The sequence below is a fragment of the Equus asinus genome, unplaced genomic scaffold, assembly GCF_041296235.1.
Source record: "Equus asinus isolate D_3611 breed Donkey unplaced genomic scaffold, EquAss-T2T_v2 contig_618, whole genome shotgun sequence".
In the NCBI taxonomy this organism is placed as follows: domain Eukaryota; kingdom Metazoa; phylum Chordata; class Mammalia; order Perissodactyla; family Equidae; genus Equus; species Equus asinus.
Window position 1 is genome coordinate 92,491 of NW_027225314.1, and position 13,130 is coordinate 105,620.

Below are 13,130 nucleotides of genomic sequence, written 5' to 3' on the forward strand. Positions count from 1 at the left end.
TCATCCTTGACTTCCTCCTCTTCCCTCACCTCCTATGCCAATTCCATCATGGATTCTAAGTATCTGTGGAACCCCTGCTTCTCTCCACCCACTACCTCCACCACCACCACCTGCTAGGATCACTCACGGTGACGGCAGCAGTCGGAGCTGCCCTTCACTGTCTACTCTCGACGCCAGTGGGGTCCCCTGGAGGGCTGCTTCCACCACACAGCGTGTGTGGGGTCCACCCCAAGGCAGTCAATGTGCTCCCAATACTCAACACGTATTTGTTAACTAAATAAACCTTAGACTGCTATTAAAGAATATACTATTCAGTATTTTACACCATATGTGTACAAGTAATGTAAAGAACTGTTTTGTAAATTTTAGGTAAAATTGCATAAAAGTGTGAGGTGCTTAGAAAGTGGAATGATCCACTGGGTCACTGACTGTTTACAAGGGAGGGGCAAGATGAGTGTGGGGAAGACACTCAATGTCCATTTCCTTTTCAATTATTCTGAATTCAGGTATAACACGTACCTGAAAGTCACAAATTAGAAGGAATCATCCTGACCCTTCTCTAACAACAAAAGTTCTATTTTTACCCCTTGAAGTTTTCCAGGTAGGAGCTGCAATTATCCTGCAATGGACACTAGGGCAGTTCAAACTAAACAAGCACCAGACAATGCGTGGACAATAATACACACAAACATCATCTTGCATTTGCCTGACATTTAGAATTTTCAGTGTGCTTTCACACACAACTTTTAGCCTGATCCTTACAAGTCTATATCCAATCTAGAAGGTCAGGCGTTCTCCTCATGATTTCACAGGCTGTTAAGTGAGGGCAGTCAGCTTAGAGAACTGTTCGTGACGTTATTTCGATGCTGGACCCACTACACAAAGCTGCCCCAAGTACTGTTCAGCATTCTCTCTTTTCAAATGAAACATAAGAGACAGAAATATGGGAAAAGATACAGTTTGAGGAATGTATATGCAGAAATTTGATGATTAGATTTGAAAACTGTATCTAAGATAAGTTTCAAAGAGTTTGCCAGTAAGCATCAAGTCTGTATTTTCAGTACCAACAACAAGTAGGATAATATTTACTGTATACTGACTATGTTTTTACAGTGCACATGGTTAAAATCTATTAAGATATGCTTGTGTTTTATTGGGAAGGGTACGTCTACCTTGACAGGTAAGTCATTCTTGTATACTACTGAAGGTATCTTCACTGATATGTAAAGATCTGATAGCGCACAGGTTACATTCATAGTTTTTAAGAATCTATAATGGATAAATAGTTGAGGTTACAGGAAACTTAAGGAGGTATCACAGGATAAATATGATCTCAATGAATTCATTTTAAAAATAGTTCTTTATAAATTAGTGATTAACAGGTTTATTCTTGACTGTCATATATATAGTAGCAGTCTTCAAAATGTGTAAGTATACTGAGAAGTAAGATGGAAAAAGATCTGGAAATATCAGCATTTTCTACTTACTTGAAGTATCTTGGGCCTGCTGATTTCGTCTAAGATTTTCTCTCAATAGCCTTATAACTTCTTTTTGATGTTCTACAGTGGCTTTTGTACAAGTAATTCTATTAAGAATAACAACAGAAATATGTAAAAGGCCAGCAACTAATTTTTAATGGAAGAATAAACAGAACTGCTGTCAAGAATTTTCTGATAAGATACATCACATTGATATGATATGCATAAGCAGCAGTAGGTAAGCCCTCACGATACCCCCTGGTATCATGCACTTTATAGCCATAAATAACACCATCAAATTGGAAGTGTTCTGTTTGGCTGCAGGGGCAATTTTTTTTTAACATTGAGAAACCAATTCTTTTAAAATTTCTGAAAGCCCAATAGGTATCATTAACTGGATATTGAGCAAAATTACATTCAGGGGCACCATAAAACAAATAATTGGGTTGTTATCATGAGGTCCTAGAAACCTCTTGAAGGTACAACAATTACCAAAGCGTAAAACCAAAAGCACCTTCTGTATACACTGTAAGGAAAGCACACTCGACTGCAGCTCTGATCTGAGGTGACACAGTCAGAGGTCACAGTCTGCTCATTGCACCCAGGAGAAAAAGACATTCTGTTAATTATTTGCTTGAGTGTTAATTGGCAATGCTAAATTATGAGACTTTCTGCCTTTCTTAGAGACTGAAAGTATCTGCTGATTCTATTCTATATAAAATTGCTTTGCATTTATTTAAAAAAATTTTTTTCTTTTGAGGAAGATTAGCTAGCCCTGAGCTAACATCTGCCACCAATCCTCTTTTTGCTGAGGAGGACTGGCCCTGAGCTAACATCGGTGCCCATCTTCCTCTACTTTATATGTGGGATGCCTACCACAGCATGGCTTGACAGGTGATGTGTAGGTCCACACCTAGGATGGTGAACCCTGGGCCACCGAAGCGGAATGTGCAAACTTAACCACCGTGCCACTGGGCTGGCCACTAAAATTGCCTTTTTAATGATGCTCCACTAAAACCAACAGTCCTATCAATAGAAGGCTGGTTAGAATGCATGTAGATTCAGAGTGCGACTTTTTGGGCAAAATTAGATATCATCATTAAACATTTATTAAACATTTACAGGAAGAATAAAAAGTGTGAGGAGTCAGAGGTGACATATTAATAAGTGGCAACATTATATTTCTAATTCAGTTTCCTTGACTCTCTGTTTAATGTTCTTTTCATTATGCTATACCACAAAGAACTTTAGGCATGCTATTGTATATGGTACTATACATAAATAAATCAATAAAAAGGGAATATGCTCTTGGGCACTAAGTACTACAATTTAAAAGGAAATAAAACCTTACACAAAAATACAATAGGAAGAACAAATGAAATTAAGAGAACCAACAGAAACCTTAGACAAACTGCTAAAAACACACACACGTTCTTAATATTCACTTTCAAACAAAAAAGGCCATTTTTAAGCTGTTCCTATATGATTGAACAAGAAGTATCCAACGACATAGTATGTCAGTAATTGATCAGAATTGTGCTTGTTTTCAAAACCTTTGCATACATAATGAGAATTTAATAACTTTAAAATCTGTAGATGTTTGTATTTATTTTATAAAAAGCAATAACAATATCTTAATATATTTTAAATTTATACAGTTTAGAAAGGAAGTTTAAGCTACTAAAGTCATATTCAATTAAGACAAAGACATACTCCTTTTCAAACTCCTTGGCATTTCTCATCTTCTCTAGGTCTGTTTTCACCAGCTTTGTTTTGAGCTCTTCAATTTCTTCTTTATAGGGCTTAGCTCCTAAAGCAACTTTGTCCTAAAGGTTTTAGAGAAAAGAGAAATAAAGTAATTTTAGAGCAGTTTCAAAGACTTGTTAACTACCTAATATAGTAGGAACATTTTAAAACAGCAAACTCCAAACATATGAAAAGGAGGAAAGGCACAAATTTTAACCCTAAAATGAGTAACAAATAGATATTTGATGTGAAGTACATGTGAAGCTATTGGAAGCTAATGTGTAATTAGAAAACCTATGACTTCTATTTCTTAAAACAAATATTTTTCCCAATTAAAAAACAATATACTTAAACAAAATGAAACAGAAAAGTTGAAACGAATGAAATGGGTAGATAAAGGTAAATCAGGAAAATAAGACAAGAGATGAACAGTAATATAAATATCAAAGTAGAACTGAATTCAAGGCACAAAATATTATATAACATTATTGGGGATATTCTGTACTCAAGGTTGGTTCAATCTAGCCATACATCTACTTCGACTCAGAAAAAAAATCAGTCATATATACATACAAACATATACAAAAATCTTTTTTAATAAATAGGTTTAACTTTTTAGAGCAATTTTAGGTTTATAGACAAATTGAGCAGAGTACATAGAGTCCCGGTAATACCCGTGTCCTCCCCTAGTTTCTCCTATTATTAACATCTTAGTGTGGTATGATTGTTACAAATGATGAGCCAATATCGATACATTATTAACTGACGTTCACAGTTTACATTAGAGTCTATTGTTTGCATTGTATAGTCCATGGGTTTTGACAAATGTATGACACGTGTTCATCATCACTGTATCATGCAGAATAGTTTCACTGCCCTAAAAATCTCCTGTGCTCCACTTATCCATCCCTCCACCCTCCCCCAGAACCCTTAGTAATCATTGATCTTTTCCTGTTCGCCTAGTTTTGCCTCTTCCAGAATGTCATACAGTATGCAGTGTTTTTAGATGGGCTTTTTAAAATTAGCAATGTGCATTTAAGGTTCCTCCATGTCTTTTGTGGCTTGATGGCTCATTTCTTATTATTGCTGAATAAATCATTCATTTCTTTTATTGCTGTTACCACAGCCATACTATGGATTACTATTATATATTGAATACAAAAATAAACCCATCTAAATAGGGACCCAGAGAGCTCTTCATTCCTCTAGGCGTTACCCCCAGTGCCTATAAAAACATTTGCACACACACGTAGTTAGCAAAGACTAAAAAGATGCAAGCTTCCAAAGCTGAGATGCTCAGCTTAAGAGGGTTGCTGACTAGGTCAGATAAGCCCATTCTGGGAGGAGCCCAGTATTTGCTCAGTCATGGCACCAGTAAAATACCCTGGCTTTCTGGACCAGATGCTGATATCAGGGACTCCTTGAGCATATGACTGGCTGGAGTGGTGTCAGTTTTGTAAGAAACTGCCAAACTCTCTTCTAAAGTGGCTACTGTACCACTTGCATTCCCACCAGCAGTGAGCAAGAGCTCCTGGCCCCACTCCTTGCCAGCATTTAGTGTAGTCAGTGTTCCGGATTTTGGCCATTATATTTTGAGATACAGTGGATGTACAGTGGTATCTCATTGTTTTTTAATTTGCAATTTTCTAATGACATATGATGTGGAGCATCTTTTCATATGCTTATTTGCCATGTGTGTATCTTCTCTGGTGAAGTGTCTGTTCAGATCCATTGCCTATTTTTAAATCAGGCTGTTTGCTTTCTAATTATTGAGTTTTAAGAGTTCTTTGTATATTTTGGATAACAGTTCTTGAAAGATATGTGTTTTGCAAAGATTTTCTTCCAGTCTGTGGCTTGTCTTTCATAGGGCAAACATTTTTAATTTAAATGAAGTCCAGTTTATCAATTTTTTTCCTTCATAGATTATGCTTTTGGTGTTGTATGTAAAAAAAGTCAATGCCAAACCCAAGGTCACCTCGATTTTCTCCTACGTTATCTTCTAGGCATTTTCTAGTTTTGTGTTTTAGATTTAGGTTACAATCAATTGAGTTAATTTTTGTGAAAGGTGTCCAGTTGTTCAGCACCGCTAGTTGATAAGACTACCCTTTTCCATTGAATTGCCTTTGCTCTTTTGTCAAAGATGAACTGACTATATTTGTGTGTATATATTTCTGGGCTCTCTATTTTGTTCCATTGATCTATTTGTATACATTTTGATTTAAAAGTTCAAAGAACTCTAAAAATATTTATTCATTTATGACACCTAAAAGAAAATTTCAATATATTCTAAAAATGGAGAAATTGCAGTAATTTTTTTGCCACAATATAATGAAATAAATTAGTCATATATAACAGTTTTAAAACAATTCTTGAGTAAAAGAAATTGAAATTGGAAATACTCTCTTAGAAATGAAAGACAGTGAGAATTCCTTATTTCAAACACACGACGTGTGCCCAAGCTGCACTCAGAAGCGCTGACAGCCTTAAACATCCTCTAGCCGCCTGAGGAGTCTGAGCGCCTGTGTTCTCAGTGAACAGCACCTGCTCATCCTATTTTAGATGGAGTCTGCTGAGAAACTTTCTTTGCTCTACCAGAAAAAGAATTCCTTTGAGATTCTGATTTGAATTACATTAACTTTAGAAATTAATTTGGGAAAAACTGATGGTTGTACAGTATTTAGGTTACAACCTAGGAAATGGCATAGTTCTTATTTTAAACCACATGCTCTCCTATATTTCCTTTTAGAGTTTTGTTGTTCTTTTCATATATGTTGCCTCATTTTTTGTTAAGGTTAGTCACTTGAGCATTTTATATTTTGTGCCAGTTATAAATAAGATCTTTTTTTCCCACTGTGCAGGATGTCCCTAAAGTACTAGCACAGTTTGAATTTTTAACAAATTTACTGCTACTTGATATAAATAATTTGTAAAGATACAACAGAGGAAATGTATCAAGATTTAAACAAAACTGTTAATGAGTCATTTGTTCAAATTACTTTCTTCTATATTCACTTAATAAACCCTACATTATATTGGACAGCTATATCCAGGTGAATTAAAATAGTGGTGAATAGGTTAAAAGTTAATATCTTTGCATTTTACTATGCCAAATCTCGAGTTAAATATACTGTTGCATTTTATAGAATATTTATATAAAATACAGAAACAGATTCTTAAAAATTCAAACTGTATAAAGATTTTATGGATACCCTATACTTTGCTTTCTTTCCTCATGGATGCTGTACAATGGCATACTCTATTATATTATCTAAATGGTTACTTTTAGTATGCAGGAAAGATATTCCTCTCTCCATAGACACCTGTACCAATCTATACTGAGTGTGGAGAAATTTGTCGCTTACTCCCTCTTTCTTGAAACACTAGCTTCACTTATATGAAGAAACTGGAACCACTCTGTTGCCCAGACCCCCTTTTCTTTTTCACTCACTGGCTGCTCCATCTTAGTATCATTTGGTTACTCCACATCTCCTCTCCATTATGCTTATGCCCTCGTCCAGTCTCATGATTTTTATATGCTGATGATTCCCCAAACTTAAACCTCTCGCCTATATCTTGCTCAGACTCAGATATTCAATTGCCTAAGTCATATCTCAACTTGGGTGTCCCCAGGGGGCATTTCCAATTCAGCATGTCCAAAACTGAACTTTCCTGGTTTCAAACTTCCTCTTCTGGCAGTCTTTCCCATTTCCGTATGTAGCAACTCTATCTTCTTGGCTGCTCAGGCCAAAAACTTTGGAATCATCTCTGACTCCAAGAAATACGAGAGGTACGTGTTTGGCTTTCTCTTTGATAAATTGAATCTAAATATTTTGCAAAAGAAAGGAAATATGAGAGGAAGAGACATGTGCCACTTCTGGGCCAGAGCCTTTATGAGTACAGATTTTAAGACAATTTTTAGCTTCTCCATCTTGTCCCTTTTCTGTGAGCCTGAGCACGGACAGCTTACAACTGGGCTTTAACCATGCAGATGAAAACAGCACCAAGGAAGTGCTGGAGAAACAAGATGGGAGAAACGGGGGCCTCTGAATGACCATGTGGAAAGGAGCCACTTGCCAAGCTGGAACCCACACTTTTACGTGTGAAATAAGCTTCTGTTTTGTTTGAGCCATTGCATTTTGTGGTTCCCTTTGTTGTAGGAGCTGGCACGTCACTAACAAACACGCCTTCCTGGATTCTATTTTCAAAGGGCAGCCTTTAAACATTTAAGTCAGACTATATCATTTTGCCAAAATCCTCTGATGACTTCCCATCTCATCCAGAATAAAACCCAAAGTGCTTACAAATAGCTTTCAAGATGCTTTATGATTTGGCTCTCTGCTACTTCTCACCTATTTCCCTTTCTATCCTTGCCCACGCTGCTCAGGAGACGCTGGCTTTCTTGCTGTTTCCTTGAATACATCTCAACTACTTCTGTGTTGCGGCCTTCGCATTTGCTACTTCTTTTGCCTAGAAGGCCCTTCCCTACCAGACAGCTCACACCATCACTTCGTCATCTTAATTGTGCGGCTCTCCTCAACTCCCCTTACAAAATCACACTCCTACTCACACCCACTCTCACCCTGCACCTATATACCTCTGTCTGGCTTAATATTTTTCCATTGCACTTCTCACCGTTTAACAAACATATATACTTGTTTATTTTCTGACTTCATGAAGCAGAATGTAAGCCTCTTCAAGGAGGCTTTATTTTTTTTCCATTGCAGTACACATGGCATCTAGAACAATGACCAACACATAGTAGGTATTCAACAAATACTTGTTGAATGAATAAAAATGTGATCATTTAGTTATTTGAAGTATTAAAAAATTACTCTCAAAGATTTTAAAGCTTTACAGTTGATTTTCTTGGTTTTTAGCTATACTAACAATTTCTAAAAACAAAATTAAGATTATTTTCTCTTGCCTCTCTGTTTCATGTCTCATTGAAAGAACCAGAATTTTTAGAACAATGTTAAATAATGAAAAGAGTAGGCATTCTTGGCTTGTTTCTAATTTTGGAATGAAGAGAAGAGACACTGGAGCAGGAACAGTGAACAAAATGCCTATTAGGATCCGACCCAAGTAGCAGAAGAGTGAGAAGTAGCTGTGGCTCAGACGAGGAAGGAAGGCTGTGATGAAGGAGGGTGCGACTTGTGTAACGGCATTCAAGCTCAAAAACATTTCAACTCTGCTCTTTCTAGAGAAAACAGGTTAGATTAAGCCCATAGGCTACCAGGTGGGACTCAATAACAGGGGATTAAGTAGAAAAAAATATAATTTTAAAATGTACTTATCTAACAGAGTATTAAATATTTAGATAAGAAGCATATTTTTTTGAAAAATAAAAAGAAAGTCTCAACAAGAAAAAAACCAACAACTCAATTAAAAAGTGGGCAAAAGATCTGAACAGAGATTTCTGCAAAGAAGATATATGGGTGGCCAACAGGCTCATGAAAAGATGTTCAACATCATTAGCTATCAGGGAAATGCAAATCAAAACTACAAGGAGATATCACCTCACTCTGGTCAGAATGGCTATAATTAACAAGACAGGAAACAACAAGTGTTGGAGAGGATGTGGAGAGAAAGGAACCCTCAAACATTGCTGGTGGGAGTGCAAAGTGGTGAAGCCACTATGGAAAACAGTATGGAGACGCCTCAGAAAATTAAGAATAGATCTACCATATGATCCAGCTATCCCACTGCTGGGTATTTATCCAAAGAACTTGAAAACACAAAGGCATAAAAGATATATGCACCCCTATGTTCATCACATCATTATTCACAATAGCCAAGGCTTGTAAACAACCTAGGTGCCCATCAAGGGACGAATGGAAGATGTGGTATATATACACAATGGAATACTACTCAGCCATAAGAAAAGATGAAATCTGGCCATTTGTGACAACATAGATGGACCTTGAGGGTATTATGCTAAGTGAAATAAGTCAGAGGGAGAAAGTCAAATACCATATGATCTCACTCATAAGTAGAAGATAAAAATGACAAACAAACACAGAGCAAGAGAGACTGGATTGGTGGTTACCAGAAGGGAAGGGAGGAGGGGGAAGGGCAAAAGGGGTGATTAGACACACGTGTGGTGATGGATAATTGGTCTTTGTGGGGTGAACATGATGTAATCTACACAGAATTCGAAATATATTATGATGTACACCTGAAAGTTATATAATGTTATAATCCAATGTTACTGCAATAATAAAAAATTTAAAAAAAAACATATTTATGAAAAAATGTTGCAATATACTACTAGAGATATACAAACATACATCCTCTACATTTTTGGCATTCAGAAATTAAAGTGAAAATAAAAAATTTCCTTACTTTGAAAAGTAAAAAAATTAAAAAAAATTAAAAAAATAAGATATATTTTAAACTGTCAAGAATATTTATGTTTTTTAAAAATAATTTTTACAGGAAGATGAAAACAATCATTATTTGGCATGAAAATAAACGTATGCATTTATTTATATTTATTATGCATAATTTATAAAATTATGCCTTTATTTATAAAATGAGTTTTAAGTTACCTGAAGTACTTGGATCATTTCTTTTGTTTTTTCAAGGCATTTATTTGATTCATTAACTTGTGATTGAAGTTTTGCTATTATAGCATTAGTCATCTCAAGCTCTTTCTGCATCTTTATAATCTTGTCTTCCTTTTGCATGGCAGTTTCTTTAGCTTCACGTAGTGAAGTTTCCAGCTCTTGAATCTTCTATTAAAAAAAACACACATATATAAGGTGTGCCTTGAAGACAGAATCACAGTTTATATGAAACAAAGATCATATATAGGTATTAATCTTTCAGATTGCATCAACATAGGATAGATGGAGACTCCAAATGTCACTCAATTTATACATGTATTATTTTTTTCATTTAGAAGCTGATCATTTAGGACTAAAAGAGGCCCAGATTTTATATAAGGTTAGTACTTATTTTATTTACTAGTTAGCATGGTGCTAAGCATATTAAATAGGCACTTACATTTTAAATTAACACTACTTACAGAAAGTATATTTGTTAATTGACACTTTAGAGGAATACATGTAACATATCTTTCCCTTTATTTTTATTACCTAGTTTTTATGCTGAAAAATACAAGTATGTGGAAAAATCCAAAGGCATATAATTAAGATTAAGTTCCCCCATCTCAGAACCCCCACTGACTCTAAAGCGACGACTACTAAACTCTTTCAAGTGTATCCTTCTAGAAATTTTCTATATGTATCTACGCATGTGAATATACAGTTTACAAAAACAGTAAGTCACACACACAATAGTGTGTAAGAAGAAAGTTCACACAGAATAGCGTGAAAGAAGAAAGAGCCAAAGCAGGACTGCATTCGAACATGAAGAAGACAGATATGACTACAGAAGAACTATACAACTTTAATGTAGACCATGAAGACACTGAAATTGTTAAAGGTTTTGTTTCCCTTGGTTCAGTCATCAGTTTAAATGGAGACCGCAGCCAAGAAATCAAGAGAAGACTGTGACTCAGAAGGGCAGCGATGGAAGAATCAGGAAAGATCATCAACAGTAAGGGAGTATCATTAGAGACCAAGGCCAAGATTATCGACACCCTCGCATTCCCAATTACTATGTGTGGGTGCGAAAGCTGGACAGTGAAGAAGGCTGACAGGAAAAAATGGACTCATTTGAGATATGGTGTTGGAGGAGAGCTCTACAGATACCCTGGACTGCCAGAAAAATGAACAAGTGGGTCCAAGAGCAAATTAAGCCTGACCTATCTCTGGAGGCAAAAATTGTAAAACTGAGACTATCCTACCTTGGGGACATGATGAAAAGTAAAAGGCAGCAGGAAAAGAGGAAGACGAAATACGAGATGGCGTAATTCCAGAAAGGAAGCCATAGGCGTGAGTCTACAGGAGCTGAGTAGGGCTCTTGAGGACAGGATATTGGACATCACTCATTCATAGAGTTGCCAGGAATCAGAGCTGACTCTACAGCACATAACAACAATAAATATATACTTCTGGTTTTTTGTGGGTTTTTATTGCTGAGGAAGATGAGCCCTGAGCTAACTTCCTCTTTTTTTGCTTGAGGAAGATTAGCCCTGAGCTAATATCTATGTCAATCTTCCTCCATTTTATATGTGGATTGCTGCCACATCATGGCTGCCAATGAGTGGTGTAGGTCCGTGCCTGGGATCTGAACCATGAACTGGGCCGCCGAAGTAGAGCATGCAAACTTAACCACTATGCCATGGGGCTGGCCTCCTGCTTTTTAAAAAATTAAAAATTTTATTTTCACTTGATAATATATTTTCCAGATCTTTTCATTATCAACACATAGATCTCTCGCATTTTTGTTTTCATGGGTAAATATATCCTATTTCATGGAGGTACTATAAACTAGTTAACCTGTCACCTACTAATGAACATTTAGGTTATTTCCAGTTTTTTATAAGTACAAAAATACCTTAATTTGTTCATAATATAAGACTGTTCACATATACACACATGCAGGTTTTCCTGGAAAACGTTTCTTTTTGGTCCACCTGGAATTTACTTTTGTTTAATGAATGAGGTAGGAGTCCAGACTTATTCTTCTAAGATGGCTAGTTGGTTGTTCTGATTCAAACATTAAGCAGACTATCTTTCCCCCCTGAGTTGACTGCTCCTACTGTCATGCACTGAATTCTCCTACTTGTTTGGGTGGACTGCCCAACTCTCTGCCTGCCCCACTGCTCTACCTCCACATCACTGACCTGCTCTGTGCTACTCTGATTTGGCCTAATTATCAAACTAATAACATACGATTTATTATCTGATGGGGTATTTCCTGGGGTCATTGAAAATGGGATTTCCTTGTGCTTGTTTATCTTATTGCTTTGGAAGATGGGTTTCATATTTCCACTATTTTTACCTCTACAGCTGACTGAGGTCTGTAGTGATCAGCAAATCAATAAACTCTATATTAGTGATCTTCTAGTTTCCACTAGTAATAATTATTAAACTGGCAGTTGATGTTTTATTATAAATATTTATTTTGGTAAAAATGCTAAGTTGTAATTCACTCGGGTTCCCCACTAAGACGTGTGTGCTAACAAAATAAAACAGCGTGTTTGCTGTACAGATTCCCAAGTAAGGGCAGTTAATACAGTTATTGGATTATTCAAATAATGTACTGATTCTTGGGCACAGGTTAATCTGTATAAGAAATTTATTATACTTTTAGCCTCTTCCATTTTCGTTTTGATCACATTAACCAATATTAAAGACACTGATGATAATTAGAGAAAAGCTAAATTGCTCTTTCTCTCTAAACTAGTTTGGTACTATAGACATAGATTATAATTTAATAGAAAGTCACATGATTTAGAAAACTTATAATGTATGGTAATAACACCTTAAGTGGTATACATACCTATTAATCAAATTAAGGCATGAGTTACTTCTATTTTATAATTCAAAGGTAAGATCTTATGTAACATGTAGCTTTATAATTAGTTGAGTGAGCTCCCCAATAGAACTATATTTAAAAAACAAGTCCATCATGCATGTTCCCTAATACCTTCAATACTGTGATTTTGCTCTGAAATGTTACATATGATACATCTTTAACTCTACAATGAAGCTGCAAATTGAAAAACATCTTATAAGAAATCTCATACCTCTGTGGTTAGTTGTGTAGCTCTTGATGTGACATGAAGATTCTTATCGCCTTGTGTAGTAGGATTAACAAGGGCACCAGATGTTCGAGAGATCTTCAAAGTTTGATAGTTTTTCAACAGTTTTTCATTTTTCTCTTTCACTGATTTCAGGTCATGTTCCCATTCTTTGGTGATGGTCACATTTCTTTCCTCAAACTCTGTTGATTCATTCATTATAGCCTATTGAGTAGTAAAGACAACACTATAGC

At 35.9% G+C, this 13,130-nt stretch overlaps 1 long non-coding RNA gene and 1 pseudogene across 1 annotated transcript in view; one reads left to right on the plus strand and one right to left on the minus strand.

The window, feature by feature from the left end:
* The window catches only part of LOC123284396 (uncharacterized), a 55,089-nt gene that overhangs the window by 10,379 nt on the left and 31,580 nt on the right, over positions 1 to 13,130 (plus strand). The gene's annotated exons all lie outside the window — the stretch shown is intronic.
* The window catches only part of LOC123284397 (centromere-associated protein E-like), an 84,479-nt pseudogene that overhangs the window by 3,690 nt on the left and 67,659 nt on the right, over positions 1 to 13,130 (minus strand).